The sequence below is a fragment of the Myodes glareolus genome, chromosome X (assembly GCF_982192425.1).
Source record: "Myodes glareolus chromosome X, mMyoGla1.1, whole genome shotgun sequence".
Taxonomy (NCBI): domain Eukaryota; kingdom Metazoa; phylum Chordata; class Mammalia; order Rodentia; family Cricetidae; genus Myodes; species Myodes glareolus.
In genome coordinates, this window is record NC_142053.1 from 841137 (window position 1) to 853922 (window position 12786).

Consider the following 12786-nt stretch of genomic DNA (forward strand, 5'->3'; position numbering starts at 1 on the left):
TATTACAGGCACCTGGGTACAGCATACCAAGAGCTTACCTGCCCTTAGAACAAGAGAGAACAACTAGTATAAAAACAATTAAGGGAGGACTAGGGCGATGGCTTAGTCAATAAAGTGCATGACATGAAAACATAAAGATCTAAGTTCAGCAGAGGACTCAAGTTCAGTTTCCAGCACCTGTGTCAGGTGACTAATATCTATAACTTCAGCTCCCAGAAATCTGTTACTCTCTTCTGGTCTCCATGGATGCACACCCTCAAATGCACAGATTTATATATGCATGCACACATGTGTACATACATGCATATGCACATATACACAATTCTCAAAATAATAAAAATATGTCTTAAAAATGAATGTGGTAACACATACTTGTAATCCTAGTGCTGGAAATGCAGAAACTATCAGGCAGATGTCTTGCAGGGGGCCACTGGCCAGCCTCCTTGCCTTAATTGATGAGCTCCAGAATCAGTGGTAGACACGCATCTCAAAAAACAATGTGGATGGCTCCTGAGGAATGACATCCAAGGTTCATCCCAGGCCTTCACAAATGTGCATACATCTAGACACAAATACAAAAAGAGGAAGAATTGGCTTGGCAGTGATGGTGCATTCTTTTTGAATCCCAGCACTTGGGAGGTAGAGGCAAGAGGATCTCATAAGTTTGAGGTCAGCCTGGTCTACAAAGCAAGTTCCAGGACAGTCAGGACTACAGAGAAACTCTGTCTTGAAAAAAAAAACCAAAACACAAAAAAAGAGAGAGAAAGAATTAAGATAATTTCAAGGGTGCTCTTCAGAAAATAATACAGAACAATGACGAGTAGGTTACTTCAACGCTGATAGTGAAAGAAATCCCTTTTGAGGAGCTGAGACCTAAAGAGAATGAAGTCAATTGATGGAGCTTAAAAAAGACAGAGAGAAAAATACAAAGACTCTAACAATGGGACATGTTTAGTGCTTTTGAGGCACAAAAACAATTATTACTGGAGTACAGTGAAAAGTTCAAGGTATTCAGGGCATTAGGGTAGCAGAATTGAGCAGCCGATGCACAATACAGGCCCTAGAGAAAACATTTAAACTGCTAATAAGTGGACCATCTATGCTTCTATATAAAGCCCACCATACAAATTTTGTACTTTATCTCATTCCTTTCCCTCTCTTAAAAATGTTTCTATAGAACAGTGGTTCTTAACCTTCCTAATACTGTGAGTCTTTAATGCTGTTCCTCATATTATTGTGACCCCCAACCATAAAATTATTTTGTTGTTATTTTAGAACTATAATTTTGCTACTATGTAACATGGAGGCTTGACTTGTTTGTTGGGGTTTCTGTCCCGCCCAGTCCCCCAGCCATTTAGTCCAATAAAAAAAATCACACAGAGATCTCTATAAGTTATAAAGCTGATTGACCCATTAGATCAGACTACTTATTAGCTCTTGTAGCTTATATTAACCCATTATTATGATCTATGTTAGCCATGTGGTTCAGTACCTTTTTCAGTGGGGCAGATCACATCCTGCTGCTTTGGTGTTCTGGGTAGGAGGGGGAGGAATCAACTTCCTTCCCAGAATACTCCTGTTCTCACTACATCATTTTTACTTCCTGTCTGGTTTTCCCACCTATACTTCCTGCTGGCCAATCATCGTTTATTTAAAACATGATTGACAGAATACAGACAATTCTCCCACACCACTTCTCCCTCTTTCTTAAAAAAACAAAGGAAAATATCCATAGTCCATTTTTGGGGAATGTGGGTGTAGTATTCCAGACTACTTCCAGCTGGTTGGGGGTACTGATCATCTTATGGGAACCTAAAGAAAAGTATCATCAAGTCCTGTCTGGAGTATCTTGTGAGTCTTGATCATCTCAGGCAGCAGTCTTGAATCTGTTCTCAATGAAGAACTCAGACATCTGGGCCATCTATTCCTGCCGGAGATTTCTCAGGTAGTCTTCCTTGATCAAAGCTGATTTTTCTTAACTCTGAATTTATCCACAGCCTCTCATTTTCTGTGGAAACAAAAGCAAAATCTCTTCTCCCAAGTAACATACCTTTTGACTTCAATTTTGAAGCGAAGGTATTTTCAAAATACCTATCTTGGATTAATTCAGCAGCATTTATAAGCAAATAATTTTTAACTCTGTTGCTCCTTCCTCAGCATTCAAACAATTTAAAGAGGGCATAATAGCAAACAGGATCAAGATTCTCTGTATATTTTGCATCTTCATGCAGCTTTATTTTAACCTCTATGTCTTTTATTTTTACTTTGAACTTTTGACTTTTTGAGACAGGATCTCTGTATATCTTTGTCCTGGAATTCCCTTTGTAAACCAGGCTATGCTTGAACTCACAGAGATCTGTGTCTCTCTCTGCCTCCCCAGTGCTGGGATTAAAGGTATGTACCACCACACCCAACTATTCTCTTTCTTTTTTATCTTAAGGCTTTAAAACTTTTTTTTCAAGCCTGCATATATTTTTAGCACACTGTAAACCATTTAGAGGTTTTCTTACTCTTTGAATCTCTCTTTACTATATGTCTCTCTCTTTCTGACCACAAGGGTCTTTAGTTTGCTAAGGAACATGGAAAAGATAACACTCAAAATCTCTTAAGGCATTTCAAGGTCCTTGCCAGGAAGCAAGCTGCAACAGTGTTTCCATAAACAACATTCCAAAGTTCCTATGGCATTTCAAGGTCCTTGCCAGGAAGCAAGCTGCAACAGTGTGTCCATCCATAGTCTGGACTGCCTGCTTGAAAGTCAGAGTTTTCCCTGGCAGGACCACCCAGAAAGCCTACATTTTAAAACAGCGCAGTTTTTCCTGTTACGGCTGAAAACTGAAATGCTTTAGTCTTGTCTTTCCCAAGCTTGCTCAAGCTTTCTATGGATGCAGTTATCCACGTGGCACCATTTTGAAACATGAGGGGCCTGCTTGTTTGTGTTTTATGTCCTGCCCAGTTCCCACAGCTGCTTAGCCCCCAGAGAAAATCACACAGAGATCTCTATAAGTTATAAAACTGATTGGCCCATTAGCTCTAGCCTCTCATTGGCTAACTCTCACATCTTGATTAACAAATTTGTCTGATCTATGTTAGCCATGTGGCTCAGTACCTTTATCAGTGGGACAGATCACATCCTGCTGCTTCAGTGATCTGGAAAGGAGTGGGAGGAATCAACTTCCTCCTTCCCAGAATACTCCTGTTCCATTGCATCATTTTTACTTCTTGTCTGGTTTTCCCACCTATACTTCCTGCCTGGACAATCAGCATTTATTTAAAACACAATTCACAGAATACAGACAATTCTCCCACATCTACAATAAAGTCTCTTGCAAAACCCAAAAATGGTTCCCTTAATTAAGATATTTAATCCCTGCTCCCATATCCATCGTTCCTCCATCCCATCCATCACATTCCCCAAAGCTTTGCCGAATCCTCCCCTTCTCCCTTCTCTCTACATATCTCCCCTTACATCCACGACCCCCCCCACTCCGTGCACCCAAGTTTTGCCTGGAAATTTTGTCTACTTCCAATATCAGAGAAGAAAACTATATGATTTTCTGTAGGTCCATATTCTTATATAGCATCTCTAGGGTCACAAATTATAGCCTCAACGTCCTTTAATTATGGCTACAAACCACTTATGAATGAGTACATACCATATTCCTCTTTTTGGGTATGGGTTACATCACTCAGTAAAGCATTTTCTATTTCCATCCATTTGCATGGAAAATTCAAAATGTCATTGTTTTTTACCGCTGAGTAAAACTCCAATGTGTAATGTTTCACACCTTCTTTGACCATTTTTATATTGAGGGGCACCTAGATTGTTTCCAGGTTCTGGCTATTACAAATAGTGCAGCTATGAACATAGTTGAACAAATGCATTTGTAGTATGATAGGGCATCTCTTGGGTATATTCCCAAGAGTGGAATTGCTGGGTCCTGAGGTAGGTTGACTCCCAGTTTCCTGAGAAACCGCCACACTGATTTCCAAAGTGGCTGCACACGTTTGCATTCCTACCAACAACGGAGGAGTGTTTCCCTCACTCCACATCCTCTCCAGCATAGGCTATCATTTGTGTTTTTGATTTTGGCTATTCTGACAGGTGTAAGATGGTATCTCAAAGTTGTTTTGATTTGCATTTCCCTGACTGCTAAGGAAGTTGAGCATGACCTTAAGTGTCTTTGGGCCATTCGAAGTTCTTCTGTTGTGAATTCTCTGTTCAGTTCAGTACCCCCATTTTTTCATTGGCTTAATTAGAGTTTTAGTGTCTAGTTTCTTGAGTTCTTTGTATACCTTGGAGATCAGACCTTTGTCTAATGAGGGGTTGGTGAAGATCTTCTCCCAGTAAGAAGGTAGCCTTTTTGTCTTAATGACAGTGTCCTTTGCTTTACAGAAGCTTCTCAGTTTCAGGAGGTCCCATTTATTTATTATTACTGTTATTGTCTGTGCTACTAGGGTTCTACCTAGGAAGTGGTCTCCTGTGCCCATATCTTGTAGACTACTTCCCACTTTCTCTTCTACCGTGTTCAATGTGCTCTGATTAATATTGAGGTCTTTATTACATTTGGACTTGAGTTTTGTGCATGGTGATAGATATGGATCTGTTTTCATTCTTCTACAGGTTGACATCCAGTTATTCCAGCACCATTTGTTAAAGATGCTTTCTTTCTTTCATTTTATACTTTTAGCTCCCTTGTCGAAAATCAGGTGTTCATAGGTTTGTGGGTTAATATCCAGGTCTTCTATTCGATTCCATAGATTGACTTCTCTGTCTTTATGCCAATACCAAGCTGTTTTCAATACTGTTGCTCTGTAATAGAGTTTGAAGTCAGGGATGGTAATGCCTCCAGAAGTTCCTTTATTGTATAAGATTGTTTTGGCTATCCTGGGTTTTGTGTTTTGCCATATAAACTTGGTTATTGTTCTCTCAAGGTCTTTGAAAAATTTTGATGGTGATTGCATTGAATCTATAGATTGCTTTTGGTAGAATTGCCATTTTTACTATGTTGATCCTTCCAATCCAAGAGCAAGGGAGATCCTTCCATTTTCTGGTATCCTCTTCAATTTCTTTCTTCAAGGACTTAAAGTTCTTCTCAAATAGGTCTTTCACTTCCTTTGTTACAGTTACCCCAAGATATTTTATGCTATTTGTGGCTATCGTGAAAGGTGATGTTTCTCTGATTTCCCTCTCTGCTTCTTTATCCTTTGTGTATAGGAGGGCAACTGATTTTGTGGAGTTGATCTTGTATCCTGCCACATTACTAAAGGTGTTTATCAGCTGTAGGAGTTCTTTAGTAGAGTTTTTGGGGTTGCTTATGTACACTCTCATATCATATGCAAATAATGAAAGTTTAACTTCTTTCTTTTCAATTTGAATCCCTTTAATCCCCTAATGTTGTCTTATTGCTATTGCTAGAACTTCAAGCACTATATTGAAGATATATGGAGAGAGTGGACAGCCTTGTCGTGTTCCTGATTTTAGTGGAATGGCTTTGAGTTTCTCTCCATTTAATTTGATATTAGCTGTTGGCTTTCTGTAAATAGCTTTTATGATATTTAGGAATGAACCTTGTATCCCTAGTCTCTCAAACACCGTTATCATAAAGGAGTGTTGAATTTTGTCAAATGCTTTTTCAGCATCTAATGAAATGATCATGATCATATGGTTTTTTCTTTCAGTTTATTTATATGATGGGTTACATTGATAGATTTGTGTATGTTGAACCAGCCCTGCATCTCTGGGAAGAAGCCTACTTGATCATAATGAATAATTTTTCTAATGTATTCTTGGATTCGGTTTGCCAGTATTTTATTGAGTATTTTTGCGTCAATGTTCATGAATGAAATTGTTCTGTCATTCTTTTTCTTGGTTGTGTCTTTGTGTGGTTTTGGTATCAGGGTAACTGTAGCTTCATAAAAAGAGTTTGGCAATGATTCTTCTGTTTCTATATTGTAAAATACTTTAAGGAGTATAGGTATTAGCTCTTCTTAGAAGTTCTGGTAGAATTATGCATCGAAACCATCTGGTCCTAGGCTTTTTTTGGTAGGGAGGTTTTTGATAACAGCTTCTAATTCTTCACGACTGACAGGTCTATTTAGATTGTTCACCTGGTCTTGGTTCAACTTTAGTAAATGGTACTTATCTAAAAAAAAGTTCATTTCTTTTACATTTTGCAATTTTGTGGCATACAGGCTTTTGTAGTAAGATCTAATGATTCTCTGAATTTCCTCTGTGTTTGTGGTTATGTCCCCATTTTCATTTCTGATCTCATTAATTTGCGCGTTCTTCCTCTGCCATTTGATTAGATTGAAAAGGGGTTTGTCAATCTTGTTAATTTTCTCCAAGAACCAGCTTTTTGTTACATTGATTCTTAGGATTGTTTTCTGTATTTCTATTTTGTTGATTTCAGCCCTCAGTTTGATTATTTCAAGTCTTCTACTCCTCCTGGGTGAGTCTGATTCTTTTTTTTTCTAATGCTTTCAGGTGTGCTGTTAAGTCTCCAATGTGTGCTTTTTCCATTTTCTTTAATTGGGCACTTAGTGCTATGAACTTTCCTCTTATCACTGCTTTCATAGTGTCCCATAGGTTTGAGTATGTTGTGTCTTTATTTTCATTAAATTCAAGGAAGACTTTAATTTCTTTCTTTATTTTTTCCTTGACCCAGGAGTGATTCAGTAGTTGACTGCTAAACTTCCATGAGTTTGTAGGCTTTCTGGGGGTAGCATTGTTGTTGAATTCTAACTTTAATCCATGGTGATCTGACATGACACAGGTGGTTACTAATATTTTTTTGTATCTGTGGAAGTTTGCTCTGTTACCGAGTATGTGGTCAATTTTTGAGAAGGTTCCATGAGCTGCAGGGAAGAAGGTATATTCTTTCCTATTTGGGTGGAATGTTCTATAGATGTCTGCTAAGTCCATTTGATTCATTACCTCTATTTATTCTCTTATTTCTCTGCTAGGTTTCTGTCTGATTGACCTGTCCATTGGTGAGAGAGGAGTGTTGAAGTCTCCTACTATTAGTGTCTGTGATTTGATGACTGCCTTGAGTTCTAGAAGTTTTTTTTTTACATAAGTGGGTGTTTTTATATTAGGGGCATAGATATTCAGGATTGAGACTTCCTCCTGATAAATTGTTCCTGTTATGAGTATGAAATGTCCATCTCCATCTCTTCTGATTGATTTTGGTTTGAAGTCAATTTTGTTAGAAATTGGAATGGAAACACTGCTTGTTTCTTAGATCCGTTTGCTGGAATAACCTTTTCCCAACACTTTACTCTGAGTAGATGTCTGTCTTTGTGATTGAGGTGTGTTTCTTGTAAACAGCAAAATGTTGGATCCTGTTTTCATATCCAATCTCTTAGTCTGTGCCTTTTTTTTTTTAGTAAATTTTATTAAATTATAAAAGTTTCCATTTCCGTCCCCCCTCCCAACACCCTCCCACTCCCCCCAATCCCCCCCTCCTTCCCCTCCGTCCCCCGGGCAGTCAGGGTTTCCTGCCCTGTGGGAAGCTCCAGCTCCCTCCCCCTCCCTCCAGGTCCAGGAAGGCGAGCGTCCAAACAGACTGGATCCCCAAAATCCAGCATATGCAGAGGAAACAGGTCCCAGTGTCATAGTCAATGGCTTTTCAGAAAGACCCCGGGCCAGCCACAGTCAGAGAATCCGGCCAAATTCCGAGAATCTGGCTAGATCACGTCCTCGTTCAGTCCCAGTCCGACTGGCCCTGGTAAACTCTCATCAGATCCGTTCCCTTGTATCAGTGGGTGATAGCATCCCTCGCAGTACTGATTTCGTCTTTCATGTTCCTCCTCCTTCCGCTCCCCCTCCGGACCTCGGGGGGCTCAATCCGTTGCTCCAATGTGGGCCTCCGACTGCATAGCCGTCCTTCGCCAGACGAAGGATCTATGGTGATAAGCAAAATATACATCAGTATGGTCATGGGCCACGGCCGATTCAGGCACCCTCTCCTCTGTCCAGAGAGCAATCTGGGGGATTTCTCCTTGGACCTGGGATCCCATATATAATCAAGTCTCCTGTAAACCCTAAAATGGCTCCCTTAGTTGAAATATATTGTTCCCTGATCCCATATTCATCCTACCTCCCTCCCCCCTCCATCCCCGGCCACCAAGCTTTCCCCGTTCCTCCCCTACTCCCTTCTCTCTAGCCCTCTCCCCGTCCATCGACCCTCCCACCCCCCCATGCACCCGAGGTTACCTGGGACTCTTGTCTATTTCCTACCTCCTGGTGGATAGCTAAATAATCTTCATCAGGTTCATCTTCTTATTTAGCTTCTCTAGGATCACGAATAATAGGCTCAAAGACCTTTAATTGTGGTTAGAATCCACTTATGAGTGAATACATACCGTGTTCCTCTTTTTGGGTCTGGCTTACCTCACTCAGTAAAGCGTTTTCTATTTCCATCCATTTGCATGCAAAATTCAAGATGTCATTGTTTTTAACCGCCGAGTAAAACTCTAATGTATATATGTTCCACACCTTTTTTAACCATTCTTCTATTGAGGGGCACCTAGGTTGTTTTCATGTTCTGGCTATTACAAATAGTGCTGCTATGAATATAGTTGAACAAATGCTTTTGTAGTATGTTAGGGAATCTTTAGGGTATATTCCCAAGAGTGGTATTGCTGGGTCCTGAGGTAGGTTGACTCCCAGTTTCCTGAGAAACCGCCACACTGATTTCCAAAGTGGCTGCACGAGTTTGCATTCCCACCAACAATGGATGAGTGTTCCCCTCACCCCACATCCTCTCCAGCATAGGCTATCGTTGGTGTTTTTGACTTTAGCTATTCTGACAGGTGTAAGATGGTATCTCAAAGTGGTTTTGATTTGCATTTCCCTGATCGCTAAGGAGGTTGAGCATGACCTTAAGTGTCTTCTGGCCATTCGAAGTTCATCTGTTGTGAATTCTCTGTTAAGTTCAGTACCCCATTTTTAAATTGGGTTAATTAGAGTTTTAGTGCCTAGTTTCTTGAGTTCTTTGTATATTTTGGAGATCAGACCTTTGTCTGATGAGGGGTTGGTGAAGATCTTCTCCCAGTCAGAAGGCAGCCTTTTTGTCCTACTGACAGTGTCCTTTGCTTTACAGAAGCTTCCCAGTTTCAGTAGATCCCATTTATTCATTGTTTCTCTTATTGTCTGTGCTGCTGGGGTCCTACTTAGGAAGAGGCCTCCTGTGCCTAAATCTTGTAGACTACTTCCCACTTTCTCTTCTATCAGGTTCAAAGTGGACGGATTAATGTTGATGTCTTTAATCCATTTGGACTTGATTTTTGTGCATGGTGATAGATATGGATCTACTTTCATTTTTTTACAGGTTGACATCCAGTTATGCCAGCACCATTTGTTAAAGATGCTTTCCTTCTTCCATTGTATACCTTTAGCTCCCTTGTCGAAAATTAGGTGTTCATAAGTTTGTGGGTTAATATCTGGGTCTTCTATTCGATTCCATAGGTCGACTTCTCTTTTCTTATGCCAATACCAAGCTGTTTTCAATACTGTAGCTCTATAATAGAGTTTGAAGTCAGGGATGGTAATGCCTCCAGAAGTTCTTTTATTGTATAAGATTGTTTTGGCTATCCTGGGTTTTTTGTTTTGCCATATAAACTTGATTATTGTTCTCTCAAGGTCTGTGAAGAAGTTTGATGGGATTTTGATGGGGATTGCATTGAATCTATAGATTGCTTTTGGTAGAATTGCCATTTTTACTATGTTGATTCTCCCAATCCAAGAGCAGGGGAGGTCTTTCCATTTTCTGGTATCCTCCTCAATTTCTTTCTTCAAAGACTTAAAGTTTTTGTCAAATAGGTCTTTCACTTCCTTGGTTAGAGTAACCCCAAGATATTTTATGCTATTTGTGGCTATCATGAAAGGTGATGCTTCTCTGATTTCCCTCTCTGCTTCTTTATCCTTTGTGTATAGGAGGGCCACTGATTTTTTGGAGTTGATCTTGTATCCTGCCACGTTACTAAAGGTGTTTATCAGCTGTAGGAGTTCTTTGGTAGAGTTTTTGGGGTCGCTTATGTATACTATCATATCGTCAGCAAATAACGAAAGTTTAACTTCATCCTTTCCAATTCGAATCCCCGTGATCCCCTTATGTTGTCTTATTGCTATTGCTAGAACTTCAAGCACTATATTGAAGAGGTATGGAGAGAGTGGACAGCCTTGTCGCGTTCCTGATTTTAGTGGAAAGGCTTTGAGTTTCTCTCCATTCAGTTTGATGTTAGCTGTCGGCTTGGTGTATATTGCTTTTATTATATTTAGGTATGATCCTTGTATCCCCAGTCTCTCCAACACCTTTATCATAAATGGGTGTTGAATTTTGTCAAATGCTTTTTCAGCATCTAGTGAGATGATCATATGGTTTTTTTCTTTCAGTTTATTTATATGATGGATTACATTGATAGATTTGCGTATATTGAACCAGCCCTGCATCTCTGGAATGAAGCCGACTTGATCATAATGGATAATTTTTCTAATGTGCTCTTGGATTCGGTTTGCCAGTATTTTATTGAGAATTTTCGCGTCGATGTTCATGAGTGAGATTGGCCTGTAATTCTCTTTCTTGGTTGTGTCTTTGTGTGGTTTTGGTATTAGGGTAACTGTAGCTTCATAAAAGAAGTTAGGCAGTGACTCTTCTGTTTCTATATTGTGGAATACGTTAAGGAGTATAGGTATTAGCTCTTCCTGGAAGTTCTGGTAGAATTCTGCATTGAAACCATCTGGTCCTGGGCTTTTTTTGGTAGGGAGATTTTTGATAACAGCTTCTAACTCTTCGCGACTAACAGGTCTATTTAGATTGTTCACCTGTTCTTGGTTCAACTTTGGTATATGCTATTTATCTAAAAAAATGTCCATTTCTTTTACATTTTCCAACTTTGTGGCATATAAACTTTCATAGTAAGATCTAATGATTCTCTGAATTTCCTCTGTGTCTGTGGTTATGTCCCCCTTTTCATTTCTGATCTTATTAATTTGCATGTTCTCTCTCTGCCGTTTGATTAACTTGGATAGGGGTTTGTCAATCTTGTTGATTTTCTCCAAGAACCAGCTTTTTGATTCATTGATTCTTTGGATTGTTTTCTCTGTTTCTATTTTGTTGATTTCAGCCCTCAGTTTGATTATTTCCAGTCTTCTAGACCTCCTGGGTGAATCAGCTTCTTTTTTTTTCTAATGCTTTCAGGTGTGCTGTTAAGTCTCCAATGTGTGCTTTCTCCGCTTTCTTTAATTGGGCACTTAGTGCTATGAACTTTCCTCTTAGCACTGCTTTCATAGTGTCCCATAGGTTTGAGTATGTTGTGTCTTTGTTTTCATTAAATTCAAGGAAGAGTTTAATTTCTTTCTTTATTTTTTCCTTGACCCAAGGGTGATTCAGTAGTTGACTGTTCAGCTTCCATGAGTTTGTTGGCTTCCTGGGGGAAGCATTGTTGTTGAATTCTAATTTTAATCCATGGTGATCTGACAAGACACAGGTAGTTACTAATATTTTTCTGTATCTGTGGAAGTTTGCTTTGTTACCGAGTATGTGGTCAATTTTCGAGAAGGTTCCATGAGCTGCAGAGAAAAAGTATATTCTTTCCTATTTGGGTGGAGTGTTCTATAGATGTCTGTTAAGTCCATTTGATTCAATACCTCCAATGGGTCTCTCAATTCTGTGTTTGGTTTCTGTCTGATTGACCTGTCCATTGGTGAGAGAGGAGTGTTGAAGTCTCCTACTATTAGTGTGTGTGGTTTGATGACCGCCTTGAGTTCTAGAAGAGTTTCTTTTACATATGTGGGTGCCTTTATATTAGGAGCATAGATATTCAGGATTGAGACTTCCTCCTGATGAATTGTTCCAGTTATGAGTATGAAATGTCCATCTCCATTTCTTCTGATTGATTTTAGTTTGAAGTCGATTTTGTTAGATATTAGAATGGCCACGCCCGCTTGTTTCTTAGGTCCATTTGCTTGGAAAACCTTTTCCCAACCCTTTACTCTGAGTAAGTGTCTGTCTTTGTGGTTGAGGTGTGTTTCTTGTAAACAGCAGAATGTTGGATCCTGTTTTCGTATCCAATCTCTAAGTCTGTGCCTCTTTATAGGTGAATTGAGTCCAATGATATTAAGTGATATTAATGACCAGTGGTTGTTGACTCCGGTCATTTTTTTTTTAAGTAGTAGAGTGTATGTGTTTTTCTTCTTTGATTTGTGCTTGTGAATGGTCGCTAGATGTTCGAGTTATTGTAGATCGTGTTGGGAATGTTGGATTCCTTCGGTAGTGATTTTCCTTCTAATATTCTCTGTAAGGCTGGATTAGTAGCTACGTATTGTTTAAATTTGTTTTTATCCTGGAATATTTTGTTTTCTCCGTTGATAGTGAACAATAGCTTGGCTGGGTATAGTAGTCTGGGTTTGCATCCATGGTCTCTTAGTTTCTGCAGTACCTCTATCCAGGATCTTCTGGCTTTCATGGTTTCCATAGAGAAATCCGGTGTAAGCCTGATAGGTTTACCTTTATAAGTTACTTGACCTTTTTCCTTTGCAGCTCTTAAAATTTTTTCTTTAATATTTATGTTTTGTGTTTTGATTATTATATGGCGAGGGGATGTTTTTTTCTGATCCAGTCTATTCGGTGTTCTGTATGCTTCTTGAACCTTCATAGGAATATCGTTCTTTAGGTTGGGAAAGTTTTCTTCTATAATTTTGTTGAATATATTTTCTGGGCCTTTGATCTGCAGTTCTTCTCCTTCTTCAATCCCTATTATTCTTAGATTTGGTTTTTTTTATTG

The 12786-nt window shown here is 39.3% G+C and overlaps 1 protein-coding gene across 7 annotated transcripts in view; it reads left to right on the plus strand.

Annotated features, from left to right (window-relative positions):
• The window catches only part of F8 (coagulation factor VIII), a 166848-nt gene that overhangs the window by 65089 nt on the left and 88973 nt on the right, over positions 1-12786 (plus strand). The window lies entirely within an intron of this gene.